The 17061-nt window shown below is 40.7% G+C and overlaps 1 protein-coding gene across 6 annotated transcripts in view; it reads left to right on the forward strand.

Annotated features, from left to right (window-relative positions):
- The window catches only part of RAMP3 (receptor (G protein-coupled) activity modifying protein 3), an 86440-nt gene that overhangs the window by 6267 nt on the left and 63112 nt on the right, over positions 1 to 17061 (forward strand). Inside the window, exons 1-5 of one of the 6 annotated variants that reach the window (XM_014946984.1) lie at positions 3836 to 3853; positions 4224 to 4325; positions 6901 to 7101; positions 8124 to 8264; positions 11503 to 11680. The gene's annotated coding sequence lies outside the window, so the exon portion shown is untranslated. Of the gene's footprint in view, positions 1 to 2194; positions 3854 to 4053; positions 4326 to 6900; positions 7102 to 8123; positions 8265 to 11502; positions 11681 to 17061 lie in introns of those variants that run through there. The other 5 variants (XM_014946989.1, XM_014946987.1, XM_014946988.1 and 2 more) reach the window with 5 other exon arrangements.

Raw genomic sequence — 17061 nt, forward strand, 5'->3', positions numbered from 1 at the left:
GGTTATCTCTGCAGATTCACATCTCCAAACTTTAGGGAAACGCTGAGGGACCAGGATTAAAAGCATCTGTTTCCTACTGTTCAGTTTTATAAGCCTCATTTTAAAATCTAGAAAATCCAGTGTCCAGACAAAGATATTTCTCCATCCCTTAGAAACATAAAAACCTCTCTTTGATTTCAAGAGCCCTTTCAAGGTAGGAACAACTCTGAATATGCATCAGCTGAAGAGTCATTGGAAGCTCCGTGCTGTTCTAACAGTTTCCACTCAGCTGTGGTGGTAACAGATTACAGCAAGTTGTCTTGCATTCAGTTTTCCCACAGGAAATCTTTGTGCTATATTTGAATCAGGAAACATTTTATGAACGCTTTTAATCCACAGTGTGCCAAGAGGTAGGAATGGTGATGTATTCTATGGAGGATGTCTACAGTCTCAGTTAATGTGACTTCCTCTACACACTTGTTTCTTACCCCTAATGTTTTCAGCAACATGCTTTTGCAGTAACATTTCAGTCTTTTGTCAGGCTTGTGCCATTGTGCTCTTAAAATGTTTAATAATCTTAATTTTGTCCCTCTTGAGAGTAAACAGGTACACAGTACTGACTCATAAAATTCAGTCAGGAATAATCACATTTGAATGAATTTCAGGAATTAGAGATGCTCGGAAGCTTTTTATTGAAAATTGCATTCTGTGCATTCATCTATGGATGCAGGTGAACACGGGAGCATACAGAATACTTTATGATATTAATAGATGGAGTCCAGAGCAACGTGGTTTCCCTCAACAATGTCAGAGCCACAGTGAAACTGAAAAAAACACCTCCTTGAGTAACGAGTACTGCCTGCTGGCACTGAAGAATTGCAGAATCATGGAATTGTCGGAGTTGGAAGGGACCTTCTAGAGATCATCCAGTCCAACTCCCCTGCCAAAGCAGGGCTGCCCAGAGCACAGCACTCAGGAGCATCCAGGTGGGGCTTGAAGATCTCCAGAGAAGGGGACTCCACACCCTCCCTGGGCAGCCTCTTCCAGGGCTCTGCCACCCTCACCCCAAGGAAGTTCTTCCTCAGATTGGAGTGGAACTTCCCATGTTCCAACTTGTGCCCGTTGCCCCTCGTCCTGTCACTGGGAACCACTGAAAAGAGTCTGGCTCCATCCTCCTTCAACCCACCCTTCAGATACTTGTCAGCATTCATAAGGTGATGAGGTAAGAAAAAGCTGAGCGGCCTTAGGAATATCTCCTAGAGGTAATATCAAAAGCTGGCACCTTTTCTTGCAATCTATTTTCTAGTGAAAATAGGGTTAAAAGGCAGGATACTGAAAGAGAATGATGACCAGAATTTGTGTAAGAGAAGGAGAAAGGAGAAAACCACGAGGATGAAACTTGGGGTCAGGGTTGAGGACATGCCAGTAGAGATGGGAAACCAAGACAGGATGGAGAAGCACGAGGCCTGCAAGGGTCTACAGGTTTGTTGAGGGGCCTGTGGAAGCAGAGAGCCTCACAGCCAGTGAGGGAGAAAATTTAATGGGCTTTCCTATGTGGCAGGTGCCTGAAGGGAGTGCAGTGTTTAATACATCATTACTCCATCCAAAATGATTCCTGCCAGATATTTATTTTTTTTCACTTTTAACACCGCTCTTTAGTCTTTCCATCCTACTATTTTGGTAAAAATCTGTTTTATATAGACTATAGTTACATATTCATAGATATATTCATGTCTATCAGCCTATACTTTGGCTATACTGTTCATATACATTATAGCCAAATCTGGTATGCTTTTGTTTTGAGAAGAATTCCTTATCATTTTGCATAGGTATAATAATATACTATGTTTAGCAACCCTGTTCACAGCTCAGTGCCACCTGTTTTTAAGATTCCCTGGCTCACACCTAATAACTTGTGCTGCACTAACAGTTCACCGCTGAGAAGAATTTTTTCTTGTTTATTTTTATTACGTATCTTGTTGTAATGAACCCATCCTTTATCAGTTAATGGTGTGCAGATGGATGTCATCATGCTACTTTGCTATTAAAACCATAAATAATAGGGAAAGCAATGATACTATGATAGCAGCTGAGCAACTGCATCTCAGCTTTCTATTATACTTCCCTGCATTTTTTGTGTGTGTGTTTATTTTTATGTCTTAAGGCAAGTTTATTCTTTACTGCAAAATTTCCAGGCTATGTAATTTCTGCGTTCTCATCACAATTTTTTCCAGTTACTTCAGTACTTTCTCAGCCAACACTTCTGTAATGCTTGACCCCATATGTTTTGTGTTCTGAGGCTGTTTAGAAAAGGAAGCCGAGGGACTGCAGATTTCCTAAGCCGGTTCGCTGCCCTTGACTTTATGTTTGTATACATCATGGGTTTAGGCAGATATGGGCTAAAATGCCACCCTAACTGTAGCCACACAGCTTTTTGAGTGCCTTGGAACATGGGCAGAGCAAACTCCTGTCTGGCTGCAGGAGACTGCGTAGGCTTTCCTTGTTTGGAGACCTACATATTAGATCAAACTTCCCACAAAAACAGGGCCTGGAACCAATTTCTCCTGCATTTTTATGTGTTTTAGCTTCCAACCCAGACTTAAATGTGCAGCTCCGTTTCTAAAAAAAAAGGACTGTATAAAATCATGTATTGTGATGTATTATGGCTAAGGTTTTCTTCTTCTCCTCTTCTTTATCAGCTTCTTCCCACACTTAAGGTGTTATCTCCTCCATCTCTTGAAAAGTTGTTCATGACCAGGAGCCCAAAACGTCTGACCCTGCTCTTATGTCCAATGTATATCACCTCAGTAATGGATTAGATATAGTTTGCAGAGCTGACACATTGACATATTAGCATTTAGCCTGCTGTAAAATATCAGTGAGCTCTTTGTAAGGTCTTTTAACGCACTATTAGCACTAGATGTAGCTACAGCTTCTGGCTGTTTTCCAGCCTGTTCCCTTTTATCAATGGAAAGCGGACAGCACAAGAACAAATGAGCATAGATTGCAACAAAAAGAAAGTCAGGTTAGATTTGGGGAAACCCAGCTTTTGTGCTAATGATATTGAACTATTGGAAGAGACAGAGAAGGTTTTGAAGCCTTCATTTTTTGACGTGTTTTACAAATGTGCTATAAATATTGTGGTTCCTGCCTTTGGGTACCAGAGAGAGAAATGGATCTTCTGGATTCCAGCACTGTGATTTTATTGTATTTTTGCAGGAAAACTTCTGTCTTGTGGGGTTTTTTCCCCTTTTAAAGCAGTTACAGTGTTTACAGAAGGAAGGAGACAAGACAGTGTTCATTAGAAACAGTAAAATACTGTGAGTGATGTGTGTGAGTCTGATAATCTGTCCTGTCCATACTGGTAGCCAGACTTTGTTTAAGCAAGTAATTTTCAAGAAATAGATTAGAAAGATGTATGGGGTAAGACTTTCATATTGCTCAGTGTGGGCATTTTAAAACAACGTTTGAAAAGATCAGTGCTGCGTTCTTTGGGATTTTTTTATTAGTATTTGTCAGCTGATCAGAGCTGAGTTTTTCCACTGGGTTTTGACCTGGACATACCTGTGTCATAGCAAAACTCTGCAGCAGTTCTCGCCTCAAGGGGAAGGTCTGAACTCTTCCCAGGTAACCAAGAAAGTATGAGCGTGGCAACATAAGTAAGGCAACTAATAATTGTGAAGGGCAAAATAACGACCCCTTTCTTTGATTTCTCTTATGCTGAAGTTTACTTTCACACCGTCAATGGCAAGTCTGAAGTATGTTATTGAATATATTTGGTATCTGTGGTGCGAGTAAAGCAGAGGAAGAAGGGGAGGATAAGTTCCCTCTTCGTAAAATGGGATGGCAAAGCTGTTTGAATCAGACCCGACAGGTGAGTCTAATAATGACTTACTAATGTCAGTTAAGCACATTGCGTTCTATTTGGAGTCATGGAAAGATCTTAGGGTATTTTGTTATATGTTTGTTGATAATAAATGAACTAATCTTGGTCGTTTAGAATAAAGAGGTAAAGCTGCACTAAGATGTTTCTGCTTGCAAACCTTTAGTGGGTTACTGGAGTGCTACTGCTCTTTCTATAGGGAGAGACTAGAAAACCCTTTGTTAGGCATTATGGGGTTTTTTCTGCCTGCTGGGCTTATTTATTTGGTTGTTAATGATGTTCATGGTGTGGACTGAGGCCCAGCTCTGTCATAACGAAGCAGCTTTTCAGTCAGACTCTGTAGTAACCCATGTTTTCACAGCTATCACAGCAAGGCTTTTTCATCAAGAGGAAAAGGACTTCTGAGATCTTGCCCTAGAGTGGCTTTTCTGTGCTATGCTTGAGTGCAGCAAGCATTTATTAGGTGTGTATATTAAGTTTATATTGCTAACGGTCTCTGCTTTAAGCCTTTCCTAAGTGTTTAAAACAAGATATACCTAGTTCCATTGAGCCACGTGTTTCATTATCCACTTCTCCCATCGTAGCCCCGATGCAAATGGGATGCTTGAGTCTTGAGAAGGCAGGTCAAAGCAGTTGGGTATTATTTTTAACTGAGGGAGGCAGGGAAGAGTTTACTGAGGAAGACTGTAAGATGGCCGTGTTGATTCAAAAACTCAGTTGTCATTGGCCCTGCACTGATCACGTTTTTGCACTAAAAGTAGAGATTAGTCTGGGAACTGCACTCTGGGATTCAGAAGAAGCTTAGAAGAAAGGCTTTTTGCATCTTCTCGTAAACGATTTGCTGCATGACTCAAGGCTGATCGTGTGACCTTCTGGTTAGTTTATCTGCCAGCAAAATGGGTGTAATACTAAATTGTAAGAATAATATTAATAATTTCAATTTGAAGCCCTGACTGTAACAGGAGTTTTCAGAGCGGAAAACTTAAGTATGTTGTATCCATGCCTCAATTTCATTCACTTTTTATTCTTATCTCAACATATACTTTTCAGACCTGGAATTCCATCAGATTTTTAGACCTCAAGCTTTCTGATCATCTATAAATGTACTATTTAAGAGTACAGGGACCACTCTACCCCAGGGTACAGGGTTCAGGGGCAGAATCCCTTAAGTTTTGTTTTCTGATGCTCTACCAGACTCGTTACTTCATTGGTTTCTAGCATTCTTTCAGAGTTTGAAACAGATCTGATAAAAACTGAGTACCTTTCTGGTTTATCCACTGCATGGTACTGCATGGTTCTGGCATCCATCACCTTGACAGCTATTCTTTGCGTAGTATAATTAAGTATCTGTTAGACCTCTAGGCTCATCAGTGGAAACAGTGATATTTGTTTTCTGTGACATGATTATTTCTTTTTCTGTCATGCAGACTAAGTGGAAATTAACTTTTCTTAAATCTCTCCACTTAATTCTCTTCACTGTTTCTTAAATCTCTTCATAATTTGTTTTGGTTTGTTTCTTTCTATTAGATTTGCTAACAGGTTATGCTTACTTCTCAGCTTTCTGAACTGTTTCAAACTCTTTGCTGATCTCAATTTTTTTTTGGTGTGTGATAGTTACTTTCGTCTCTTCCCCTCCCTGCCCTAATTGCTACTTTCACTGTCCTCTTTTCAGTTCTCTTACCTGCATACTTTTCTCAGCTGCTCCACTGCATAGGCACAAGGCCTGTGAACATCAGTTAAACAGAAAAATGTGCTGAATGAACTTTACTGTCTGGCAGGTGAAGGAAACAGACCACACACGGAGTTACTCGTTCATGAACAGAAGTGCTTAATTCTTTGCACTTTTTGTGAGCTACATGATCTTGTTGCTCTGAATTCATGTCATCGGTTAATTATCATTATTTACTCTCTGTGTGCAGTGCTCCTTGTTGGAAAAGCTGTTTCCATCAAAATCAAAAGTCCATTTGAAAACTAGACCCTGAGATACATATTTTTCCAAATGTGCACATTCACCAATAAACATGGGAGGTAGAAAATAAAAATGAAAGAAAAAACTGCCTATTTTTTTTCCTATCATTTTACTAACATTGAAATGCTAAGACTTGTGTTTAACATAAAAGTTATTGACAGATAATTGGAATCAGTGACTAAACCCCCCAAACTTCTAGAGACACTTATTCAAAAATTATTCAGGTTTTCTTAATTTCTTTTTTTTTTTCATCTTTTTTCATTTAGTATTATCATTGGACTAACCTTGATTTAGTCAGTTTTGAAAATGGTTTAATTTTACATGGAGTCTTTTGTCCCTATTACATTGATTTATAAACAACATATTATAGCTTTCCCCTCGCTCTTCTCCTTAAAAACTGTTCTTTCTTCTACAGGTTGCATGTTGTTTTCTTTTCCTTAATCTAAGCAGAGCCTTTCTTCAAGCTCAGAACCACATGGCTTTCATCTTCAGAGTCTTTTATATTCTTCTAGTCAGACTCTTTGTTCAGAGAGTCATCTTGGCTTTTGTTAAAGTGCGTATCATACGAGAAAAATGGAAGTCACCTAGTCCAATTCCCTCACACTATTGTGGCATTATTCCCTAGTTAGTATTTTTCAATACTTTGTCTGTTTTTAAATATCGAAAAGATACAAAGAATTATACAGTAGCTTGATAGCTCCATAGCTTATCTTCTTCACACTTAACCATTTTTTCTCATTAATGCTATTTGCATATTGTACTTCTAAATTTGCAAGAACTGCAAGAATCCCCTTCTTTTCCAATAAGTTTAAAAATATTCCTTCTCAGCCTATAGCCGTAACTTCATGTCTGCCTCTTACTACTTATCTTTTTCAAATATCTGTGGTCTGGTTTTGTCACCAGAGTTAGTCTTTTTTGTGGCCTCTGCCAATTGTGCCACAATTGTTAATCTGCTTTGTCTTTGTTAATTGTGATGGATTTGAACAATTCTCTCCCACTGCAAATTTCGCTATTGTCTCTAGTACTTTTAGCTGTGTGGTACTAAAGCTTAACACTTTTTACTTCGCAGTCCAATCCAATCTCTGTGGAGAAGATTGGATTGCCGTGATCATCAAATTAAATCAACAATTCCCACAATGGGAACAAAAAAATTGTACGTGTGCTGCATTTTGAGATCCTCAACAATTTGCAAGAGAATGTGGAAGTGCAGAGTAAGATAATGATCCATTTCTGTGGGGGACCAAGGCCACAGGAGGAAGAAGCAGCTTCGGTAGGTCGTCCCTGCATGTGTGGTTTCCTCTCTCTTTGCCTCCAGAATTTATGAACCCGGCAAGGACTCGCCTTGAAAAATCCTTTGCCAGCAGCTGCCCTGGGGTCTGCCTGCAGAGCAGCCTGTTACGGTGTGAGGGGTGGTTTCTCTCTGGGGATTTGTGCACCCTTCTGTTGGATAAAGTCCCCCCCCTTGTAAAAGTTGAGATTTCTAAATCCAATCTAGGGGATAACACAGTTTGAAAAAAAAGAGAAGAGATTTTTCTGATTTTTCTTTTGTAAACTTCAGAGACCTTCAGGGCAGCTGGGACACGTAAACCACGAGTCCCCTTCCATTTCCAAGTTCTGCTGAACTAGATGAAGACACTGAATTTTGTGGTAGTTGTTGCCTCAAAGAACAGGCTTTGAAACCCATGCCTCTGTCAGAAGAGCACAAGAGAGAGGGTGGTTTAAATCAGAGTGCTTTGATGTTTCTGCAGACACTGGGAATGTTCCCTCCTTCTCCCGGAGGCACATTAGAAAGTTAGAATTTGGGACAAGGTAAGGGACTCTTGGATGGAGAGAGCTGGGTATGTTAAAAAGTCTTTAGATAGATGGATCCGATACCACTGGAGAGTCTGGGGAACCTTTCTGGAGTTCGAGGGAAGATATCAAATGTGGGACCAGAGCAGGAGAGCAGGTTCAGAGGTCAGAGCAGGAAAGCAGAGCTGGGAGATGCAAGTGCTACAGGACAAGAGTTGTAGACATGTTGAAGGGACAGGGAATAAATAAGCTTACGTCAGGTCAACTTGCAGTTCTGGGTTTTTCTTCACCAACCCTCTGTACTCAGGTTAATTCTCAAAGAGTACCTGATGGACTCTACCTGCACTGGACCGGGGATGAAGGGAAAAAGAAGCCTCAGAAGCTCACAATGCATTTGGATATTTAAAAATCAGGGGTGTTGTCTCTGGCATGGCTAATGGCTGACTGTGTGCTAGAGAGCTGTAAGTCAGCCCTTTTCTTCCATTTTCATCCTGTTTACAGGTGGGAGTTTTTAACAGCTGTCTGCTTTGATATCTCCATGCTGCCACATTTCTCTCTGTGATTTCATCATAGACATGAACGTATACAACTTTAAAAAACTGAAAAGGTGGGATTTCATAAAACTCTTGATTTCTTTGCTAGGTAAGTGGTTAGCCTTCCCAGCCTTTAAATGCCCTCTGCACAGTCCTTGAATTTTGATGAATTGATGACTTGAACCCAGATGTTTTGGCTTTTCACTTCTAAAGCAATTGATGTTCATTAGCAAACAGGGATGCTGAAATACTTCTTTCTCTGTGGGACAACCTCTATTTGGAAATGTAATTTGTTGCAGCGGGACATTAATTCTGCCCCTTTTTCCTCAACCTTTCTTACTTGTTCAGCAGTACAATAACACTTAGAAAAGAAAAATACATTAGAACAGAACGTCATAGAATGGAACAGAATTTTCCCCTGGGGGAATTTTTGCCCCCGAGGTAGCCTAGCCAACCTCCTGGGGGTTTTTTTTTGCTTTCCTCTGCAGCACTGAGCAGGGCCCTTGGAGCACTACCATGTGGAACGTAAGACAGCAGAGCAGAGGAACATGCTGCTCAGCCATATCTTTTGAAGCTGATTATATTAAACTAGAGCTTACCTCAACGCTCTTTACGTTCAGAAATACTCCTTTAATGTAACAATTTAAATGAGATACATATATGTGTAAGAGAAATTTTTCATTTTTTTTTTTTTTTATCGGAGCACTACCATGTGGAACGTAAGACAGCAGAGCAGAGGAACATGCTGCTCAGCCATATCTTTTGAAGCTGATTATATTAAACTAGAGCTTACCTCAACGCTCTTTACGTTCAGAAATACTCCTTTAATGTAACAATTTAAATGAGATACATATATGTGTAAGAGAAATTTTTCATTTTTTTTTTTTTTTATGTCTTGAGAATTCAATAACCTTTCCAGATTTTTTAAGTGTTAGGTTTTTTCTTTGTCTGTGTATTGTAATTGCTGTCATGCTGGTTTCAGTCAAGCCTGAGATTCACTCCATCAGAGCTGCTGGTGTAAAAGCGTGTACTTGCCCCTAACCCTTTTCTGTGAAAATGATCCAGGTTAACCTCCCGTTCTCCCACCTCCATAGGATTAAACTATTTATGCTAAGTGCATTTTGATAAAACAGGGCAAAGGAGAGGCTGTATGTTTAGCTGGTCTGATAGATCTGGAAGAAAATATAAACCAGTCTTATCTCTTGCCTTCCCAGAGCTAATGGCACCACACACGCTCTAAGGAAAAGTCCCTCGATCGGTGTTTATTTCCAGCAAACATGGAAATGATCAGGAAACCCTCCAAAGGAAAAAATGCCCCATTCCTTTCACTCTCCTTTGTCTGGGCTAGAAAAATGACCTACCTGGCAGCATCCCTACTCCATCCTGCCATTTTGGAGGCATCTCTGAAGATGTGCAGAGGAGCATGGGGTGGCTTCTCTGCTCTGCTGAGGGCAGAACCTCTTTTGAGCAATTTGGTGGGGGCCTAGCCGCTTTTCTAATTGCAGAGGGGGGGGCAGCTTAACCTGCCACCTTTTGGGGCACATCTGCTGCGTGGCCCCCCCTGGATGGGAGCAGCAGAAGAGAGGAGAGGGCAGAGGAGGGGAGGAGATCTCATTACACAGCTTGGGCACACCATGATACTACGTCTGACCAAAGCCACGGTGACCTCTGTAGATGTGAGTCCTTGTGGCTCTTACAGTTGGGGGAGCCTCATTTTCCTTCATATCCTTTATTTTGTGGGGGATTATAGAGGTCTAGGCATAATGTAAGCATACAAATGTGTCAGCAAAAGGCAGAGGAGGAGAGGGCTTTGAAGGATCTTGTAAATGAAGACAAGAAGTTTGAACAAATTCAAGCAGTAGGATTTTCTTAATGTAAAGAGCTGGTGAGAGCATGTGAATTGATGGTAGAAGTGGTTATTATGAACTGAATTAATAGGGGATGTGATAGACAGAACAAGAGCTCCAGCTGCATGGGCAGTCATATGTCAGACAGGGGGAGAGGAAGGCATAAAGATCAACACTTTGATTTGCGACCTTCAGGATGAGCTTAAATTTGTGAGCAGCATTTCGGAAAGAGAAATCACAACTTTCACATCAGATCCGTGCTGGTTTTGCATGTATTATTAAAAGAGATGGCTTTATAATCTATTATTAAATCATCATAAATAATTCATTCTGCTGCTGTTTCTTTGCAGGCGACTGCAAGAGTGACATTTTAGGCTGTTACCACAGGGTGTCTCTCACTGGTAGATTTTGGCATCCTATCCGATACGACCACTGTCATTTCTAGGCCAATAATTACTTTCTCCTATTTGGTCAAGATAATTCACTTCAAAGGATTGCTTTGATTAAGGAAATCCATTAATATGATCTCTAGATAATGATGCTTCTTTGCTTGAGTCTTCTCAGTGTTTGGACAGCACATTTTTCTATAATCCATTGAGGAAGATCAGTGTCATTTGAAGTTTACTTTAATGGGCATCCTTCTGTCAAACAGTTAATATTTGCTAGCTTCCAGAATGAATTAATTGAGAAAAGTAAATCTATATGATATTATTGAAGGAAACATCTGTGCCTATCTCTTACACAGACCCATTTAATGTAAATCCATGGAAGTGTTCACCCGAGGAACAGTCTCGTTCTTGTTAACTGTCAAGTTAACAAGACGCTGTCTTGTTCCACAAACTGTCACAATGCTACCCAAAATGCTGATTTCATACTCCACAAACCAGAAAAATGAAAGAAATGTTGTTCAGGAAATTGTGATCTTCTTGATCTTTTTATTAACTTCTTCCAGGAAAGGAAGAAATGTTACAAGAAATCTGTTAAAGGAAATGTATTCCTTTAAGAGATGAAATTGCTGCCTCAGCCCATGAGAACAGCTTTCCACACAAGCTCAATCATAGACATGTATTTTATTCAGAATTAGAATAGCAATGCTCTGAAGAGTAGACAAAAAATAAGCAGAGATTGTTCCGGTAGAGGAACAGTTGGGACACATGTGCAGAAGACAGAGCAAGTTAAAAATATTTGGAGGTAATACTGTCTTTTAAAAATAGTTGCCTAATTTATGGCATGCACAGGTATATGTTTTGGGTGAAATATTTATGCTTTTTTTTCCACCCCAACATGTGCTTTAAGCACTTTTGGGGGAGTATAATCATATTTTTGTTTTGGGTTATTCTGTTTGGGGTTGAATTTGAAACCCCCATATATTTGAACCTCTCTCTGATGGGTGATTGAGGCAAATGATATGCAATACCTGTGAAAAATGCCTTCTTGTGTGCGTTCCACACTGCTTGACTTCACTACAAACTTTAAATCTTGGTTTGGCTTTTTCGGCAGGGTAGACTTCGGATTGTCTGATACCTCTTACTTCCCCTCCTGCAGCGCTGGACTTTTTACCCTGGACTTTGCTTCAATTATTTGTGTTAACGTCACCAACCACAAGCAGTAAATTCCACCTGAGAAATCATTGAGCTGCAACTAATTAATCAACTGGTTAATATAGTGGATGGAGATGGTGAGTGTATGTGTGTGCCAGTGGAACACCACCTGCTGTGCCTGTCATCCACTTACTCACATCCTTCCTCTGATTTAGAAATCTCAGGAGGCAATGGTAAAGATAGCTCGCCTTTGGAATATTTTACATCTGTATCTACCAACAAAATAGCTGCCTATCTCACTTAGATTCTAAGTTATTTAAAGTATCCGTGCTCACCTCTATTAGTAGTTCACTTCCTTTCCATGGAACAATTAAATGTCCAGTAAATTTAACTTGTTATGGGGACTAATGCTATCTCATTTTGTTGTTTCTGATCTTTTCTAAGTTGAAAACAAAAAAGGGGCAAAGGTAAGAAGAGGTCCTGTGTCACATTGTTTGAAAACAAAAAAGGGGCAAAGGTAAGAAGAGGTCCTGTGTCACATTTCACTGATACTTCCATGAGATGCAGTAATATTGTACTACTAGAGTTAAAAACGGTGAGAGATTTTTTTCAACAAATCATTTAAATATGAAGGTCTAGATATTCTGTTAAAAGTAATTATGAAGAATAAAACGTTCATGAACAGCAAACGCTTGAAAAGAGAATCTTTTTTTCTTCTATAGTTTATATTTTTATTTGAGGATAGGTATTATTTCATGTAACTAGCATACACTTTACTTTTCTTAATCATAGCTGGAGTTCCCTTAAAATGTAGTTTAAATCTCAGTGAATCAGAGATTGAGCACAGCCATTTCAGCCCCACACACGGCTGTTTGATGTAGAGTGAAGACAGCAAATACTACCAAGATGAATCTTCAACTCACTGTTCCCACCCGTGTCCTGTTCTTATTTTTGTGCTCCTCCGGATGTTTGAGACACATCATTTTCTCAAATGAGAGCTGTGGTCATTTGGCACACTGAGCTACACTCTGTCCTTTGGGGTCAGCAGAACCCAAGCAGATGCCTTCTTTTCTGTAAGTGCAATAAACCCACTTGAACTTTAATTGACACACTTGTAAAGGCAAACACTAGCTTCACTGCTATGTGAGGGAAATAATTGGTCTCCTTTACTGAAGTCACTTGGAGAGAATCCCAAAGCTTATGAAAGTATGTGCTCCAAGGGTGAAGAACCCCTCACGAATGTACGCATTTGAGAACCCTGGAAAGATCTGTGACAGTGATGGAAAACATGAGCCAAGATGTCTCTGACACGTGACCTATCTGTCCTCCCTTCCCCTTTTTCGACGGCAGCGAGGAGCCGCCACGTGCTTCTGGCACGCTGCCAGCTAATATTGTCCAAATTCCCCATTAAGAGGGAAAAGTATTTACTGTGCATCACTCCTCTGTGGGGGAAAGGGAGGCAGCACTCGCAAAGGGAATGCATGACACCGGGGAAGCTCTCAGGGTCTGGTCCTCCAGCAAACGGCAGCTGGAGCTCTGCCCCGTGGCAGGGCAAGGGCAACTGGGAAACACCAGTGGGCAATCTTTGAGCCTGGCTCACATTTTATGCAATTTCTACCAAACGCCGTGGGATGTGTCGGTGTAAAGAGGTGTTAAGTGATTTGTGCGTGAACTGGGGTTGCCTCAGGGCTTTTAAAGATGGCAAGATTAAAATAGGATGATAGAAATCTAACGGTGTGGATGTAATAGCAAGTTCAACTCAGCCTCAATGAAACCACGGGCTCTTTTGATTGTCTATTTTACTTTAGAAGGAGAACTACAGTAGGAATTAGGACTGGAGAAAATTAGAGATGTTATGTATTGCACTCATTTTATGCCTCCAAGTAACATTTTATTTACTGTAGCAATATTTTCCATTTTATACAATGCTGCATTTTTCCATGGAATGGAAATTTATGGAATTTCCCACCTAAGAAGCATCTTAGGATCTATCTTGTTCAGCCCTAAAGACAGTCTTTCATGCACCTAGGAAGGACAATTAATCTTTTTTTTTGTGCTAAGGAAAGGCTGGCTGCTTCGTAACTGCACTGATGAAATTTCACATGTGGAGTCAGAAATCCTGGGCTCGGGCTGAACTCAGGGGGGCTTTGCTGCTTTCTGCTGCAGGTAGGTCTATGGTGGTGCTGTGTGCTGCTCCACCAACCTCTGCAGAGTTAGCTGAATATTAAGGGTTGTAAAATGACCCTTGAAATATTCTCTCAGATGGCTGCAAGGGCATCGATGACTCAATCCCGTAAGATTTCAGACTTCAGCTCTGGAAGATTATCTGTCAAGAGAAATTGTAACAGCATTTTTATTTCTGAAAAGAGAAATAATATGTGTGTTTTCCATCTCTCTTCTCGTACCTTTCTGCCTGATTTTCCAAGCTGAATTGTTTCTCAGAGACACAACCATGTATGGAGACAGCCTACAATATTCCCTTGCTGGCGTTTCCCAAGCTGCTCAGACAGCCTTGTCATGAAAAAAATGAATGCATTTTCTGAGTAAAAATTCAGGGCCTCTAGAACATAACTGACAGTGAAGTGTTTAAAGCCCCGTAAATTAATTTTGACTTTATTTAGTCTAGAAGGAGTAGAGCCTTGCACGCATTTTGCTAATGTTTACATTAAAAATGAAGGCATGATTTGTTTCCCGTGCCTGGGCCAAATTACGAAGACTTTCTGTTATGCTAAAGCTTCTGCCTGATGTGCAAAAAGAAGAATAGCCATGTGCTACAGGAAGAGATCACAACGTGTCTGACACACAGCCACCAGCAGCCTCGGGATGCTCCTTTTGATAAGAGAGAAGCAGCTGGGAGTCAGTGGGAGAGCCCAGCTCTTACCGATTCATCCTCATGTCCCTTGTCAAGTTTTCCACCCTAGAAATTAGTACGGAAACAAAGGAATTTTCCGGTTCCTTCAGGGAAAGGCTACGTGTCGTGCCAGCGGAAGGGCTGTCATGTCATAGCTGGGTATGCAAAATTAAACCATCTCAGAGGTGCTGAACACTCACAGCTTGTCACCTCTGAAACACATACACGCTGCTTAGATGCTTGGCTCTCATCAGGAGAACCCTGCTGAGATCACAGAGCACATTCACACACGGCTTTAAAAATGCAGTTTTAGAAGGCTGGCAAAATATTTGTGTCTCCCCTAACCCGTGCCTGCTCTTATATAAAAAATTAAGATCTTTACATACAAAAATGTCATTTTTTTCTCACCCTTTGGTTCAGTTTATAAAAGCATAAAGAATTTCAGGTCATTGGATTTGACTGACTTAAAATCAATTTGGATTTTATGTGCATCAGTATACGCCAGGGTGGCCTTTGAGTCACAGGAAGAAGCCATTTTTTTAAATGATGTATTTTTTAGCATGTTTGTACATTTCCTATATTGATGGCAAAAACACAGGAGAAAAGATTTGCGTGGAATTACACAAGCATAAAATAAAGGAGGAAATAATTTTAATGACCTGCAGATGCCTTTTAGTTTTTTAAATTTCTGGAGCAGGAAAGGCATGCTCCTAGGAGCACTGAATGGGAAAGATGACCTACTTTAGTTTAAAACCACAGATGGGCTGAACCTACTTTTTCAAACCTCACTCTAGTAAGAAATACCATTAAAATGTGGTCTTCATGTATCTTTTATACAAAATTGCTGTGCTAGGAAGAGGAGAAAAATCTTTCCACCCAACACTGGGCCAAGTCTCTCCACACAGGCGAGTGGCTGCTTCGTGTAGGCCAATACTTGAGGTGGCAAGGGAAGGCAATGTTGCTTTCCATAATGTAAAGTCTTTGGCATTTTCATATATATTTTTTATAATTATTATTATTTTTAATTTCTGATGGATCAGTTTAGCCTCTGAAGCAGGAGAATTTCTTACCTTACCTCGCACTGGCCTGAACACTCTGGTACTCATGAGAGTACTTGTCCTGGATGGCTTGACTCCTTCCATCTCTTCTCATCTCAGACTCCTGGGACCTTTCCATACGGAAACAACTGCCTACCTGTCTGCTGCTATCAAGTTGTTTGGGTTTTTTTTCAGTCAGGGGCTTATTAGCAGATTTAAGTTTTCTAAAACAATGCCTGAATTAGCGCGATTGCGGCACTGTCTGCAGGGTACCTGAAAAAGGGTTAGTGTGATCTCTGGAGGTTGTATGTTTGGAAATTACAACAGAGTATGTTTTTGAGGCTGTTGTTACTGCATCTTGTTGGGGGTGAGATTCAGAACTTTGCACAGCAAAGGGCATTTCCAGCATTTTTTATCTGAAAATGAATTGGATTTCTACTACTGGTGTAGGGACACGATGCTGCTACGGCAGATTTGCAGCATGGAAAGGCTTGTAGCTTTTCTAACGTAAATTTGTGGGCATTATTGCAACAGAGAGGGAGAGGCAGTCTTCATGAAAAGCTTCAAACAGCCACAGTTTGAACCATCCTGCTGATGCTTCTAACGCTGTGACAGTTTTTTTTCAAATGCATCTGTGAATCAGACTTACTCATTTTAGATCATGTCGCTGAAGATAACACCTAGCACAGTTGGCTTGTGATTCAATAGAACACTCTAAATTAGTGCATTTACCTATACATTTTAGCTATTGTTCTGCCTCAAAGGTACTGTTTGGACCGTCACACTACCTGCTACAAGCATAAAATAGGAAGTGCTTGCTGAATCTTGATAGATGGAACATTCACTTGTAAAATTTGTGAGTTTGTCATCTGAAACAGGTTAAGAAAAAAAATACAAGAAAAATTGTCAGCATTATCTCCATATCCTATGCGACAAAAAATGTTGCCTGTATGCTGTGTATTGTATAATGCATACTGTTTAATGTATGGAGTCATAGAATCATAGAATTGTCTAGGTTGGAAGGGACCTTTATGATCACCGGGTCCAACCATCAACCCAACGCTCCCAAACTACCACTAACCCATGTCCCACAGCACCATGTCTACGTGGCTTTTAATATTGCATACAAAGCACAATACGTCCTGACCCTCCTGAAGATCCGTCTAAATTCTTGAAAATGCTAATTGTAACTTCAGATATTGTCAGTAAGAGAATCTACGAGGGAATACACCAGATACACCAGAGAGATGGGATGTCATCCAAAAGGACCTGGACAGGCTGGAGAGGTGGGCCCAGGTGAACCTCATGAGGTTCAACAAGAGCAAATGCAAGGTTCTGCACCTGGGCCGGAACAATCCTCACCATCAGTACAGACTGGGGGGTGAGGTACTAGAAAGCAGCCCTGAGGAAAGGGACTTGGGGGTGCTGGTGGAGGAGAAGCTGGACATGAGCAGGCAGTGGGCACTTGCAGCCCAGAAGGCAAATCACATCCTGGGCTGCATCAAAAGCTGCATTGCCAGCAGGTCCAGAGAGGTGATTCTTCTGCTTTACTCTGCTCGTGTGAGACCTAACCTGGAATACTGTGTCCAGGTTTGGAGTGCTCAACACATGAAGGACAAGCACTTGCTTG

Source organism: Calidris pugnax, unplaced genomic scaffold (assembly GCF_001431845.1).
Source record: "Calidris pugnax isolate Ruff unplaced genomic scaffold, ASM143184v1 scaffold71, whole genome shotgun sequence".
In the NCBI taxonomy this organism is placed as follows: Eukaryota; Metazoa; Chordata; class Aves; order Charadriiformes; family Scolopacidae; genus Calidris; species Calidris pugnax.